Genomic DNA, 17,064 nt, shown 5'->3' with positions numbered 1-17,064 from the left:
CCAGAAGGAGAGTCCTAGATTCGATGGTACAAATTATAATATATGGAAGGAGTGAATGAAGATTCATCTAAGTTGTGTTGGAGCTGAAGTTTGGGAGATAACAGAGAAAGGGTATACACCTCATGATCCTAAATCTAGAACTCCGACACTTTCTGATGAACAGAAGAATGTTGATAATGATGTCAAAGTGAAAGAAGCATTGTTAAGTTCCCTATCAGATGAGAAGTTGTTGAATGTCATAGAGCTGGAAAATGCAAAGTAGATCTGGTTGAAAATTGAAACTCTTTATGAATGTGACCAAGCAGTAAAGATTGCAAAACTTGAAGGTTACTAGGTGAGATATGAAACTTTGAAGATGGAAGAATATGAGAAGATAAATTTTTTCATGGATAGAGTGAATGATATTATCATGGGAATTAAATGCTATGGTGGAAATGTTAATGAGAATGAGGTTGTTTCAAAGATTCTAAGAGTTCTACCTCCGACTTACAAAATATAGGCTACTGCAATAAATGAACTCTAGACAATGCCAAATACCCCCGTTACTAGAGATAAATTACTTGGGAAGTTGACTTCTTTTAAACTTGAAGAACTTGGAGATTAGAGTGCTACTAAAATTGAGACTGCATTCAGAGCATTTGCCTTCGGTAAGAAGAAGATAGACCGGAAGGAGTTATATGCTAAATATTTGGAAGATATTGAGAGAGAAGACATAGAACTTGAAGAGTTGGAAGCTCTAATTGCCAGAAGAATCCCTAAAGGACCAATTGGAAGTAAGTATGAAGGAAAAGTTCCTTTTAAATATTTTCATGCAATAAGATTGGTCATTTTTCTTTTATATGTCCTGAAAGAGCTACTAGGAATCATGAAAGATTTATGAGGAATTATAAACCTAATCTGAAATATTAGAGAAGACCTATATTTAGAAGGAATAAGGATAAATCATGTTGCTATGCTGGTGATGATGATTTTGACTGATGATGATGATGATGAACCTATGAGTGGAGCCGGTAATGGAAGCTCTGACAAAGATTGTGTCTTTATTGTTATGTCGACTTGAATTTCATCATCAGAATACTACCTGCAACATGTTAGTTTCACAAAATACAAATGAAATGCTACAAGAAATCCAAACCCAACCAATGAAACTACATGAAATTGATATTAAAATAAAAACACTACTTTTAACTTCATGATTTAAGTCTCATTGTGTCCTAACTCCACTATTCCTGCTTGTAGATGGTGTGGTCTCAGACAAACACTAATAGCTTCCAAGATGGCATATGAAGAATGGACTATTAACTGATAGTTAACTAATACTGTATGGTGGAAAAGTGGGCTGATAAAACTTAAAATGTGAAAATATGATTAAATTACTAGTCCACACACACACACAGGACTTCTTGATGCAAGCTGTGGAGTAACGTAGTGTTACTCAGCTTCCCAAGGAGGGTCCCATGGTTCTCTATCTCACAATGTCCCTCAAACCAACGTTTTGCTCTCAGATTACTGAGCAAAATGGTTTAGGGATAGCAAATATGAGAACGAGAGATGCTTTGATAAATTTTAGTATGAAATGGATGCTAAGTTATGTATGATCTTAGAAATGCAATAAACTAGATGATAAGATGACAAGGTTAGTATGAATACTATCCTAGCATACTATATTTAGTCTATGATTGAGCTAAAATAATAAAGAAATTATTCTAAACATGCATATTTAGTCTAATTCTGATCTAAAAGAGGCTAAATGATGAGCATAAAGATGATATGAAAGCTTGAAAGAATTTGAGCATAATTGTAATGCTTCAAATTTGGAGGATTCTATATGAAAATGGAGGGATGAGAGCTCTATTTATAGCAAAAATAGGGCAATGGATGGTCAAGATTGAATGGTTTGATCAAGGGTTGAGTTTGAAAGTTGGGGATCCATGTGCACGATTTGCACCAATGAAATGGTGACAAATGTCAACATAAGACTGGGTTAAAAAAAGGTGTTGGAGACATTGAATGCCTGAGAAGACCTCATGGTTATCTAGAGGCTAAGGGTCAAGTCTAAGTTAGGGTTACCCACTGGATTAGGAGTTAATCCAAGGATAAACCTTTGTGCAAATGATTAAGAGATAATCATGGTCAAAGCATTAAAGGCCTGATGATACCCTTGGGTTGGGTAGAGGTTGAGTCAAAACAAATGTTTTAACTGTGTAGAAGGGTTTGGGTTAACCATTAATGGTTATTGGAGACTTTGTGGATTAAGTGGTTGAAGGTTGGAAGCTTTCAAAGGTTATCAAAGACTTTGAGACATTTAGTGGTTGAAGTTTGAAAGCCTTTAATGGTTATCAAAGACTTTGAGGCTTTGAGAAGTGACTTCCCTTTGCTTAGGGATGTGACAAAGTTTAGAGGAGGGGTTAGGTTAATTAGAGCAATTAGAAGATTCTAGAAGGGATTAGAAAGGGGTTTGGGATTTTGTAAGTGGATGGGAGGGATAATAGGATTTAATTGATTTAAATGATTTAATTCAATTTGGTTGCAATTTGGAGAAATTAAATAAATTAGATTTATTCAATTTAGGATAACTATTTAATTAAATTTGAATTTAATTAAAAGTGGCTAGGGAGATTTAATTGAATAAAATGATTTATTCATTAAATGGTATAGTGAATTTTATTTAAATAAATTGAGTAATTTACTTAATAAAATAGAAGAATGTGGATAATTTAATTAAATTGGATTTAATCAAATAGAGAAATGAACATAAAATATTCATTTAAGAATATGGTCATTTTTATACGTCTACATTTTGCCCCTCTTTGAAGTGACGTGTGTGCACATGTTATTTCAAAGAAAATGATGTGTTTTGTGATTTATGATCAAATGCAATTTTTTTGTGTCGCTCTTTGATTTGCAAGTCATGCCCCAGTTTCGATTTGATGTGATGATGCCCCAGATTCGATATTTAATGATGATGCCCCTTCGGGAGATGAATCAATATTTTTGAAAATTTTGGATGTAATTTGATGAGGTTCGTATGATGTGTATGATTTCGTGCATGTGAAAAGTGTGCAAATTGATTCATCTTCCGATAAGTTACAAATGTTTTGGTATAGGGGAGACCGCGACCATATTACAGGTCCATTTGGCTAACCCTAATTTCATTTTCCTCCTATAAAAGGGGAAAAAGGCTCAAATTAGGTTCATTTGTGCTTTGTTGACTTTGAAGAAAGAGAATTTGCTCTAGAGAGAAAATGTCGATTCCCTATCATAGACACTGATTCGAGCGCATTCAGAGGTACTGGAGACCTGTAGCGCGTGGACCACCAGTAAGTCAACATTTTTGACCCTTTTTTGACTTTTCATTTTGTCATTTTTAGTCATTTTTTGAATTTCAAAGGTCGGGTTTTTCGGTTTAGCGTGTCTAGGGTCTACAGTAGCGCATACAATGTTTAGAGTAGTGCATTGAGTTCAAATTTAGGGGTCGTGTTCGAAAAGATAGGTTAGCGCATAAAATTATTAGGTTAGAGCGTGTGAGTAGAATAGCACATTTAAAATGTTGGGTAGCGCATTCACTCAGCAGGTTAGCGCGTAGGGGTGACCTAGCGCATAGGGGGTGCAGGGGTTCGCATAGGAAAGGGGTTTTAGCGCGTATGGTTAACCTAGCGCATGGGGTGGGTTAGGTAGCACGTCGGGGGGATATATTAGCACGTAGGAAGAGTCTAGCGCATGGGGTGGGTTAGGTAGCGCATTCTGGGAGAAAATTAGCGCGTAGAGACAGTCTAGCGCATAGGATAGATAGAATAGTGCGTAGGAGAGACAACCTAGCGCGTGGGTGTTTGTTAGCGCGTGGAATAACTATTTTAGCGCATCTGAAAAATTTTGCAGAATTGGCTGATTTGAAAATTTGTTTTGTTTGCCTGTCGTGTTTCAATGAATTTATCCAATATGAGTGTTTGTATAACTTGTTTTGATTTGCGAGTTTGCAAGTTATGTATAGATATCAATCTGTTGTATTGATCCAAATATGATGTTTTTGCGTGGTCTGTTTCAAATTCAATGTGTATGAAAGCCGGAGTTGTATTACAAACCGATATGGGTTGGAAACTTGAGTTGTTTTACAAGCTGATATGGGTGGGAAACTTGAGTTGTATTACAAGTTTATGTGATTTTGGTACTTGAGTTGTTTTACAATTTTTGATATGGTTTTTGAAAACTTGAGTTGTTTTACAAGTTTGATATGAAATGATAGGTTGTTGAACTTTGATATAGATGATCAAATTATGTCATGTTGTTGATGTAAGATTGAATTTGATATCTTTGTTTTGATGTGGAAACTGATATTGGATTTGTTTTGCTTGTTGATAGGAGCGATTGGGCGTGGTACAGTCGAGAGAGAGATTCCCCAGACCATGGACATTGATACCGCATTTGTCGCAGGCGGATTTGGACATTATTGAGAGATGTGGATTGACCTCTCTCTTGGATATGCCGTGGTTCACTGTGAACCGAGGGATTTTGACAGCTTTGGCAGAGAGGTGGCATAGCGACACCAACACCTTTCATTTTGCTACGGGAGAGATGACAGTCACACCTAAGGACTGTTACTAGATTTTGTACATTCTTGTGGTAGGGGCACTACTACCATACGAGCAGTCAGAGGAGGGCGGCACAGAGGCACTGCACCCCATTTTCCAGGATGATACAGTTTGTGGGTATGAGATCCCCTGGCAGGAGTTTTTGGATCTAGACTATGCACCACTGCCATCCGTACTAGTAGGTTTCATTGGGGGATTCCTTTGTCCTGATCGCAGGTCAAAGGGATTCTCGGTGGAATGGGGGTTAGTTTTGGAGGAGATGGTCACACAGGGCCAGAGGTTTGCATGGGGGTCAGCGATGCTGGCTCATCTTTACAAGAGCCTGCATGAGGTAGTATACCGTAGTTACGATAGTTTGTCAGCTGGCGTGATGTTGTTACAGGTATGGTGTTGGGAGCATATTCCAGCAACGAGGCCATTAGCAGATAGGGATAAGCCCGTAGGTGCAGCATACGCCTACGGATACAGAGGTCTAGTTGTCCAGCGTAAGCTGGGCAAATTAGAGAATTGGAGGAGGGTTTTTGATGATATTGATACGGTCACCTGGCGACCGTATACAGGCTGTGAGGTATGGGCAGAGGATGGGCTGGAGATGCCCTTTGTATTTATGACGAGGTACCTGATTGGGAGGACCTCATACATTATAGAGAGATTCCTGGTGATCTGAGTTTTGAGACAGTTCGGGCGCCAGCAGGGTATTCCACAGGGAGCGTGCCTTTATGCACGGCGCCAACAGGATATAGCAGATTGGGGGCCGACCATTGATAGTGCGGTGGTGATAGAGGAGTTTACAGGGTTGGCTGGGCAGATATGGGACTATGCCCTAGAGATCTAAGATGCGGGCATGACAGATGAGTTCACCCGTTTATTTGCTGCATGAGCGGTGGCCAGGATCTCTGACCCGGAGGAGATGAGGCCAGCGCTTGATTCAGATGAGGAGGAGGGAGATGGGGGAGATGATGGAGATGATGGGGATGATGATGGAGGAGGAGGCAGAGGAGCCAGAGGGAGGCGGGGAGGTATAGTGAGGAGAGGAGATAGAGGAGTAGATAGAGCGGTGAGATAGGGGAGGATAGACAAGGGGAGAGGCAGATTGGCTATCGGAGCTGGTGGAGAGGGGAGAGTGGGGGAGGTGTTAGTTGCAGTGGGTGGTGAGGATGAGCCTAGCCGACCAGTTCAGAGGAGGAGGACAGATGTGCTCCCACCTCCAGTATCGAGGACAGGCCGAGTGGGAGGGGTTTCTCCAGCACAGGTACTGCTACGGGTTCGAGTCCCAGGACATATGGAGCATGCCCAGACTTGGACCTTACAAATTACTATGCAGCAGCTGCAGGCACAGATTTTGACTTATCAGTGACAGATCTCGCAGTTGACCACTGAGAGAGATACTGAGATAGAGCGGTGGGGACGAGCGGAGGAGGTGGTGGCTAGCATGCAGAGAGCAGCGGCGGGTGGTCCCATGAGAGACACCCTGAGAGAGCTGGCGCTGAGAGCCCAGGAGGCAGAGTATTATAGGCGGCATTATGAGGCAGTTGTACCCAGGGACCGACGAGTACAGAGTTTTGCTCAGTCGAGATCCAGCCGATCTTGAGCTACTGGATCACGGTCGGAGAGCCGAGGGGTGACGGGGCCACCGAGACAGGACCCTCCTAGAGATCCAGGGGCGGGTGCTTTTGGAGAGAGACCATCTCCGTCAAGAGATAGTCATACTAAAGAGACGTGGTCTCTGTTGTAGTTTTGTTGAGCATTGTATTCATTGTACTGGATACAGTTTTGACACATTTTGTACATTTGGATTATTTTTGAGATATATATATATATATATATATATATATATATATATATGGGACACCATTTTTGATCATGTGATGTGTATATGGATGCATGTTTTGTGAGCTACTTCCTTTCTTTATGATGATGTAATGTTTATATAGATGATAGAATGTGTGATGCAGGATGTATGCTATTATATGCTATGAGATGTATCTTGAAAATGAGATGTATGTTTTGATATGCAACTAATTGTAATACGATATGATGTAAAATGATGTAATAATGATGTAAAATGATATGTAATTACTGGTAAAATGATCTGCAACTAATTGTAAAATGATATGCAAACATGTAAAATGATATGCAGCTATGTTTTTGGTAGCATCCTCATTCTATATTTGCCATCCGATATAACTATTTGTTTGCTTTCTTTGTAAATATCATCATGGAGCATTTATTGATTTTTGGATATGTTGAAAATTTATACAAGCATAATGGTATAATTGAACCATGATGACCTGAGTAAAATTTACATGATTTTTGATTTTGCAAGATAGCACAAGCGTCAAGGTATAATTGAACCAGGATGACCTGAGTGTGTATTGCGTTAACAGACAAGATTAGATCATTTATATGCGTGAAATGGAATCAGGCCTTCAGTGATATATAATGTATCATGTCTCGAGGCAAATATTCACATAGTACAAGTGATCGCCTCCCAGACAGAAGACTAAGAAAATATTGGAAGTTCCCCATGATCTTTAGCTTTGAAGCATTTTATGAGATAAGGAGAAGATTCCAATAATTAAAAAGTTCAAAATGCAAAATAGTCAAGACTTTTATGCGATAATGCAACATTTAGTACTTCAGAAAATCATCCATCCTTGAGATTTTTGTGAATTGTTTTTGTTTAGTTTTGGCGATGAAGTGTAGGTTTATTTACTGGGTGTCATGCATTTGAGTTTTGCAATAGTTGGAACGTCTTGAATGTTTGCAAGTGTTTGAACAATTTAATGCCCCTAGCTGAGTGTGCCTCTGGATATGATTATGTACAGTGATTCCCAAGCCATGGTGGAATGCGGTAAGAGGATAGATATAGATGGATAACCCAGGATAGTGACTACGCTAAGTATGTCCTGAATGGATATATGCTAAGTGTCGGGTGATGGCCGATAACGGTTTGGTGGATAAAATGGCATGGAGATAGATAGAGGAGCCGTTCTTTCACAAGGGTGCCTGTTTACCAGGTTGTCACCATTTGTTTTTATTATACTTTGTTTTTGCTTTTTCTGGAGTTTTTGATTTTTTTGTTTTTGATTGTTTTCAACTTTTTCTGTGCACTAGGCTACCTAAGTATAATACTTCTTCAGATGAATGTTGTTAGTTGGGTCATCGAGCACATCTCCTTCTGAAGTTGTAAGCTGATAGGCACCTGATCCATAGGCTGATATGATGACATAGGGACCTAACCAGTTTTTCCAAATTTCCCCTTCTTTTCTCTATCTTGCTGATTTCTTGGGTTTTCTTTGAGAACTAGGTCACCAACCTTGAAGTTGTGAGGGATTACTTTATAATTGTAGCTCCTGCACATGCGTTGCTGATATGCTTTGAGATGAGTATAAGCATGCTGACATCTTTCATCTAATAGTTCAAGTTCTTGCAATCAGTTAACTCGATACTCTTCATCTGGGATTAAGCCTTTCAAAGAGACTCTGAGAGATGAAATTTCTACCTCCAGGGGTAAAATAGCCTCTGATCCATATACCAATGAGTATGGTGTTGCTCCTGTAGGTGTGCGAATGCTGGTCCTGTATGCCCAAAGTGCTGGATTGAGTTGTACGTGCCAATCTTTGCCTGCATCATTCACTATTTTCTTGAGGATTTTTAGGATTGTCTTGTTAGATGCTTCTGCTTGACCATTGCCCTGTGGGTAGTATGGTGTAGAAAAGCGGTGTTGGATTTTGAATTTTTCACATAGTTCCTGTACATCTTGGTTTTTGAAAGGTCGTCCATTATCTGTGACGATGGAACTTGGAATACCATATCTACAGATCAGATAATTGAGGATAAAAGAGGCAATTTGTTTCCCCGTTACTGTGGTCATGGGAACTGCTTCTATCCATTTGGTAAAGTACTCTGTTGCTATTATAATGAATTTGTGTCCATTTGAAGATGAAGGATGAATCTTGCCAACTAGGTCCAGTCCCCACTGACAAAAGGGCCAAGATGTTGTAAATGGCTGTAGTTCCTATGCTGGAGCATGTATTAGATTGCCATGGATCTGGCATTTAGGACATTTCTTGGTGAAATGATATGAGTCTTTCTCCATTGTAGGCTAGTAGTGTCCCATCCTGAGAATCTTTTTAGCAAGAGTAGTGCCACTTGAATGTGTGCCACAAATACCTTCATGAAGCTCGTGTAAAGCTGAATCGAAATCATTACGATCAAGACAACGAAGAAGAGTACCATCTAGACCTCGACGATATAAGGTATCAGCGGTAAGGGTATAACGGGTGGCTTGTCGGATAAAGTTACATTTTTGGTTACGGGATTGGTCAATGGGTAAGATATTGTGTTTGAGGTAGTCATATATTGGTCCATATAACGGAGAATCTGAACCGGTCAAGGCATAGATAACCTGGGATTCAGAGTGGTCATAGGCGGGGGAGAACAATTGCTCTACCAGGAACTCGTAATGACTCTGTTGCTCTGGAATTTGTAGTAGTGAAGCGATAGTAGCCATTGCATCGGCTGCTTTGTTGTTCAACCTTGGTATTTGTTTGAAGGTGATGCGCACAAAATCCTGTTTGAAGTCATCCACCATTCGCTTGTAGGGTAGTAGCTTGTCATCCTTTGTCTGATAGTTGTTGTTGATTTGATTAACAACTAGTTGTGAGTCTCCATAGACTTTTAACTCTGTGATTTTCCATTTGACAGCCATTTTGATGCCGATAACTAATGCCTCATATTCCGCCACATTATTTGTGCAGGGAAACATAAGCCTATATGATCTTGGCATAGTGTGTCCTTCAGGAGTGATGAATAGAATGTCGACCCCTGAACCATGTTGTGTATAGGATCCATCAAAGTATAGGGTCCATTGTTTGGAAGAAAGAGCAAGAACGTCCCTGTCTGGAAATTCAATCTCCATGGTTTGTTTTCCTGGTAGTGGTGCTTCAGTTAGCTGATCTGCAATTGCTTGTCCTTTGATGGCTTGTCTTTTTGTGTAGTGGATGTCGAATTCACTGAGAATCATGACCCATTTAGCCAATCGGCCTATAAGAGCTGCCTTGCTAAGTAGATACTTGAGATGATCAATTTTAGCTACTAACTTAATGGTATGTGCTAGCATATAATGTCGGAACTTCTAAGATGCAAAGACCACTGTTAGGAAAGCTTTTTCAATGAATGTATAGTTGAGTTCATAGCCATTCAATGTCCTACTGATGTAGTATATAGCCCGTTCTTTTCCTTGTTGATCTTCTTGTGCCAATAGTGCCCCCAGTGATATATCTGTTGTAGAGATATATAGTATAAGAGGCTTTCCTGTGACTGGTGGTACTAGAACTGGTGGATTCATCAGATACTGTTTAATTTGGTAAAAAGATTCTGCACACTTAGTCTCCCATCTAAATGGTACATTTTTGTGTAGCAAATGGTTAAATGGCAGACTTTTATCTGCTAGTTGAGCGATGAATCGCCTGATTGATTGTAGTCATCCTTGTAGAGATCTGAGTTGACTGATATTCTTTGGTGGTGGCATGTCCATGATGGCTTGTACCTTTGCTGGATCAACTTCAATACCCTTAGCTGAGACTATGTAGCCTAGTAACTTGCCTGATGTAACCCCGAAGACACACTTCTTAGGGTTGAGTCGGACTTGGAATTTCTGCAATCGATCAAATATTTTTGTTAAGATGCCGAGATGTTCAGCTCTGGTGAAGGATTTAGCTAGTAAATCATCCACATAGTCTTCCATAAATGTGTGCATCATATCATGGAATATTGTTGTCATTGCTCTTTGATAAGTGGCTCTTGCATTCTTTAAGCCAAAAGGCATAACATTCCAATAGTACGTTCCCCAAGGACAGGTGAATGCTGTTTTATCTTGATCTTCAGGAGTTATTTTGATTTGATTATAGCCTGAGAAACCGTCCATTAATGAAAGCATGGCATGGCCTGCTGTGAGATCTACAATTATATCGATACTGGGTAGAGGAAAGTCATCTTTTGGACAAGCTTTGTTGACGTCCTTGAAATCAGTGCACATTCTGATACTCCCATCTGGTTTTGATACTGAAACGATATTGGAAATCCATTCTGCATAGTCAATGGGTCGGATGAATCTAACATCTAGTAGTTTCTTTAGTTCAGTTTTGACCATGAGTGCCACCTGTGGATTCATCTTTCATAGCTTTTTCTTGACTGGTTTAACTTCTATAGAGATGGATAAGTGATGCATGATTAAGTGTGGGTCAACTCCGGGCATATCAGCATATGACCAAGCAAAGTTAATTTGCTGTCCTTTAAAGAAGATGATGAATGCCGATCTTTCTTCCTCTGTTAGAGATTCTCCAAGATGTATGTTTCTGATTGCTTCTATGGTACCAATGTTGATTGATTGAGTGGGCTCAATCAATATGGGTGATCGTTCATGAAAATGTTCAGGAAGAGTGTCAAGTCTCCCATCGTTAGGTGCCTTAAAAAGGTTTTCACCCTCAGATGCGTCTTTTATTTTTACTTTTTTGGGATCTAGAGCTGCCATTAACTGGTTTTCAGCATCAGATTCTTTATTTGGTTCATTTTTGCGACTGAGAGACTTGGCACTCCCCGATGGACAAACATCGTTATTTTGTTCACTGGTAGAGCCTGTTTTTGGATTTACGGTACATAGGTAATGTATAATAGATTCATCATCTGGGAAAATGGGTATATCATGGGTTTTAGGTTCATCCCAGTCGATGAGGTCAAGAAAGACAAGTGGTAAAGAATCATTGGGTGGATCAAGTTCTGCTACCGTAAGTGTTAGGATAGAGTTTTCATCGTGATGGGTCTTGGTTTTAGAGTAGCCCAGTGTTTCATCGAGGTCTTCGATGGTATCATCTTCCACATAGACTTGTTCGTAATGTTTCTATTCGCTTTCCTTAGCGTCATAGATATTTTGTGGTCCAAATTCAAGAGGTCTATCTTCTGCGTTATGTTCTTCTTGAGAAATGGATATGGAATCAGTATCATCTAGGATATTTGTAGTAGCATTGGAGCAGGTACCCCATTCATATTCATTGGAATCTGTCTCATAGGAATCATCCCAGATTCTATCTGTGCTGCAAATAGGTATGTTGTATGGTGAAAATAAATCTTTGATGATGGATACTATTTTGATATTTTGTGTTGATTCTGTGTCCGATCCGTCTTCCACTTGCTAGATTTGTTCATAGACTGTGCTTCTTCGAGAAGGAATAACGACATCTAGAGAAGGTATGATTTGTTCTTGAGACATAGGTGTTTGAATATGGGCTACTGCAGCAGATGTGGCCTTTTTATGACTTAGAAGCTTTTCCTGATGCAACTTCTGATCTTGACGCTCTTGTGCCTTGCGGATTGTTTCTGCTGATTCAAAGAGTGCTTCCTGCCAGGAGTCATCATTGTACTTCTTCTTTACCTTCCATTGAGGCTTTGCCATTGTGTGTGGTGGCCGTTTTAATAGGAATGTGGGTTTAGAACCTAATCCTGCTTTATTTCTACTAGGTTGGGAAGGAAGATCTATAGGTTCCGTGACTCCTTCCTTGCGCTTCCCAATAGGCCCTTTACCACCATATCTCATTTGCTTCATGATTAAGTAGCCTTTTCCATACAGGTGTGTCAGGAGAACAATGTCCAGAGTGGCTGCTCTATTATCTTCTTCTTCATCTTTGTATAACCAGCTAAGGATGTCTTTGTCTTCTGATTCATGTGCTAGAGTACCCAATTGGATGAAGGTACCATCAAATTTAGTGATGGGCTGAGTTGCCAGATGTGTTGATGTAGTAGGCAAACCATGCGATCTAGGTGATGTTGGCAATTTGGCCAAACATAAAGGCTCCAAAGAGTATTCTCCCATGCCCTGGTCTTTGATTTGCATCTTTTGCTTGAAGTCTTTAAACAAGGAGTTGGGTTTTGCTGGTTGTAGATCTGATGTCAAGGATCGCTGCTTTTCTCTGTTATGAGGAACCAAACTATCTTGGGCTGCCCCCATTGCGTTGCAATGTTGAAATGGATTATGATCCGCTGATATGGAGATTTCTTGTCCATCATAAGGAAACTTGACACACTGGTGATACGTAGAAGGTACTGCTTGCATTTCATGTATCCAGGGTCGCCCTAACAAAATATTGTAGGTGAGATCAATATCTAAGACTTGACATACAGTATCCTTTTGCATTGGTCCCACTTGAATAGGTATTATCACAGTTCCTTTAGAGGACCTTTCCTCGTCATCATATGCTTTTATGGTAATCTTCTTGCAAGGATCAATAGATTCTTCTGAAAAGCCTAGTGCACGGATAAGCTTTAAAGTACATATATTAAGTCCGGCTCCTCCATCTATTAAGACTCTTTTTACTCAGTGTTTGCAAACAATGACTTCAATGTGGAGTGAAGTATTATGTAGATGGCTCAAGGAATTATTATCATGCTCTGAGAAGGTGAGGTTATGAGGTTCTGTCATATGGGCGACCATGGCTTGAAATCTATCTGTATCCAGATTGTGAGGTACATTTGTTTCTAAAAGTGCTTGCTCCAATATGTCTTTGTGTTTCAGTGATAATTTCAATAATTCCAGGATAGATATCTGAGCTGGAGTCTTGCGTAGTTGGTTAACCAAGTCATATTGGATTTTTGGTGTGGCAATTGTAGGTGTCGTATGTCCCTTCAAGACATATTTCTGAGTTCGGGTTGTTACATTGACGGATTCATGATCATGCCGATCTCGAATGGTTATGACATTGACTTGATGGTCTTCAGCTGATATGTGGTTGATTGTGTTGTTGTAGATGTGATTAATACGAGCTCTGTGTGTATCATTTGAAGTTGATGCTCCATCTTTGTTGTAATTTGGGAGAGGATTCTTGAAGGCTTCGTGATCACTATTTGTTTTGAGACCATCCACTGTTAAGTCACCTCGATCAATCATGTCCTATACTATGTGTTTCAATCTCATGCACTCGTTTGTTCTATGACCCTTGTTGCGATGGAAATCACAATATTGTGAATCATTCCACCAAGGTGGTTTGATTGGAGGCTCATAGTTGTTGATTGGAGGCAAAGAAAGAATCTTGTTTGCCAAAAGTTCTCAGAATGTGGATTCTAATGATTGTCCCAGTGGTGTGAAGATACGCTTGTGGAAATTGTTCGTGTTGTTACGTGAATTGTTGTTAGGCCCTAGATTCATGTTTTTGCTTTGATTATCATTGGTGTTGTTTGTGTTGAGTTGTCCTTGAGCATTGTTTGGTGCATATGTGTTAGCACTGGGGGTAGCATTTTTAGGATTTTTCGCATTTTGAGGATTTCCTGATAATGCAAGCACTGGTTGCTTAGATTTGGGATCATATGGTTCATTATTGCCTTCGTTTTTGTTTCGAGTCCAAAATCGAGATTTGTCAAGGTTGGTGTTGTTCTGATTATTGTAATTTGATGAGTGGGTTCCTTCCTTGTAGAACTTGAGTGTTCCCTTTTTGACACAAGCTTCCTCTACTTGAATGCCATTTTCAATTAATTTGGCGAAAGATGGTATGCATTGAAGTTTGAGTCTGTAACTCATTTCGCCATTCAAGTTATCGATGAAGATTTCCATTTTCTCTTTTTCAGGAATATCTCGAGGATATCGTGATACCATGCGTCGCCAACATTGAAGGAACACCATGAATGTTTCATTATTCTTTTGTTTGGTGTTGCAAACATCTAGCATGGTTATGGCATGTTGGATGTTGTAAGAATAGTGGGTGATGAATTTGTTAACCAATTCGTCAAATGATCAAACAGGTGGTGTAATCTTGGATAAACATTCCATTGTTTGCCCTCCCAGGCTTCTTGGGAATAACCTCATCAGATAAGTGTCATCATGAGCAAATTCAAGACTCATGGTGCAAAATTCTTGAACATGATCCCGAGGATCACTTTTCCCATCATATTTATCAAATTTGGGAACGTCTGAGTTTGGAGGAAAAGGTACCATGTTTAATCTCCTGTCAAATGGATAAGGACAAATTTCGTTTATAGAATACTGCACTATTGTCCCTTGTTGCATATCTTGTATTTGTCTTCGCAACATTTGCATTTGTTGAGTAAGAGCAACCAAGGGCGCATTATCTTGTCGAGGGATGAATTCTTCTCTCGTATTTGTTCTTAACTGAAAAGGTGTGGTAAACGGTATGTGTTGTTCTGGAGTTTCAAGCTCAGGTATACGCATTTCTGGTATACGTTGCTCTAGAATATGTTGCTCAGGTATGAGAGTTTCTTCTTCTCTTTGTTGTTCTTGATATGTATATTATTGAGACCCGGTTTGAAAAACATTTGCGTCGAAATCTTTAGGAAGTTTAATGCCTTTACTCGTAAGCATGAGCAGATACTTTTCTTTGTCATTTTCCATGAGTTTTTCGATGAGTTTTTGGAATGAAGGATTTTCTTGACATTCCTGAAGAATTGCGTCAGTAATTTCAGGCTCTTTCGAGGGTGGAACTTCAAAAGGATTTGACAATCTGTGATTCATACTTGATTCTGCGTGTGTCTCGCTTTGTTTGTTTCTTTGAGAGCGAGTGACAGGCATTTTAGTAGAAACTTTCAGTGATGAAAGGGACAAAAGCCTTGTTGATGTGTTTCTCAGGTGTTGGTGGTTCTGGTCGAGATGTGTTATATGTGATGCACTCGTCGGGCAAGAATGCTAGATTGATCTTTCCTCTGCGGTTTATCTTTTGATTAAAAGTAGACTTTTGACAGTATGCTTTTGTCTTCAGGGGTTCTTTGTCAAATTCGCTAGATTTGTTCTGGATATAATGTTTGACGTGATGAAGGAATACCCGATGAGATTTGAAGAGTTGATGATTGATGTATAAAAACTTATTTCTCTTGATGAATTTGGCAAAACTAGGTTGTTGTTTCTTCAACGTGATGTTACGATAGAGGTTCTTTCTTCTCAGAATAAGGGGATTAGTCATGCATGAGTGATCAATGGTTTCCTTTAATTGGTTTGGATTTAGTTGATTCTTGTTTGAGAAATTTCAAATCTTACTTTATCAGAGTGAAGGGTTAGATGTCCCTTCACGACAAAGCGTGTCAAATGATATGGATAAAAGCTTCTTGATCTGGAAACTAGATTTGACAATTTGAAAATTCTAAACAAGTGTTTTAAGATAAAAATTCGTAAGATGGTAAAGGATTTGATTGATACTGATGATGAAAATTTTCTAGATTATGATAGGAGAGACATCCTCTATTGCACAATTCGTTTCGGATTCTGACAACTTTGTTTGATACAAATTTTGCTCAAGAAATAGGTTTATGGTTTGTTTTTGTCACTTTGGTTTGATGAAAAAAAATGATGTTTGATGAAAAAGTTTTCCAAAAGTGTTGTTGAAATTTCAAAATCTTTTTCGATTTTGCTCTTTGTTTTTCTGTTTTGGATCACGCACTAGAACAAAGTCTACATGCGCTACTGAATTTAATAGATGTGCTAAAAGAATAAGCATACACGCTAAGCTGCCCCTAGACACGCGCTAAAGTTTGGACTTTTGGAAAATTGTGGTCTAACAGTTGAAAAAGTTTATGCGCTATCCTGGGCTTTCTAAGTGCTAACTGTTAGACTGGATGCACTAGTGTTTGATTCCTATGCGCTAAGCTGTTGCTGCTACGCGTTAAATTTCAGACTATTGAAAATTGCTGTCGAATTTGTTTGAAAAAGCTACGCACTATACTGGGCCTGCCACGTGCTAACCTTTAGATTTAATGCGCTAATTTTTTATTCCTATGCGCTGAGATGTTGCTTCCACATGCTAGACTGTGTTGCAGATGCGCCAAAGGATGTTACACTATTTTGCCTTGGGTTTGAAACGCTACTGTTTTAACTCCACGCGCTAATTTGAGGTTTGGATGCGCTAACAGAGGTATACCACGCGCTAAGATGTTGCTCTTATGCGCTAAACTGCCCTGATTGAATTTTTGTGTGAATTTGGAAACTTTGTTGTGAAATTTTTCAAGTGTGATGGATGATTTTCTGAAATAATAAATGCAAGCACGGCACAAAAAGTACAACCATTTTGCCTAATCTAACAAAAAGTGTATATTTTTGCGAGGATGTGTTCAAATCCCCAATGTTTTAACAGGTTTGGATACAAGTAATACACTTCAGAAAGACTCTTTAATCAAGGGTCATAAATAACATCATAGCCCACTAGTCTCGATACTCCGTCAGCTCAAACAGCCGTGTCACCCTCTAGAGGGCACCCATTTTTTTGCCTTTTGCTAGAAATTAACCCAAAGTGAATTGCTTCACAGTTGAGTAGTTATCTTGGGAGATATATGGTGAGTAATCTTGGGGGCGGATTCTTCCCCACCCTTGCACTATGATGTTACAAATGTCTGGTTATTGACTCGGCTCAAAGTTTTTATTTCTAAGGTTCGTAATCAGGCTTCCTGTTTGACCGTCAGTGATAAAATCCCTCAAGAGACT

The sequence above is a fragment of the Cryptomeria japonica genome, chromosome 8 (assembly GCF_030272615.1).
Source record: "Cryptomeria japonica chromosome 8, Sugi_1.0, whole genome shotgun sequence".
NCBI classification, from domain to species: Eukaryota; Viridiplantae; Streptophyta; class Pinopsida; order Cupressales; family Cupressaceae; genus Cryptomeria; species Cryptomeria japonica.
The sequence above is the reverse complement of the archived record's forward strand: the minus strand, read 5'-3'. Positions refer to the sequence as shown.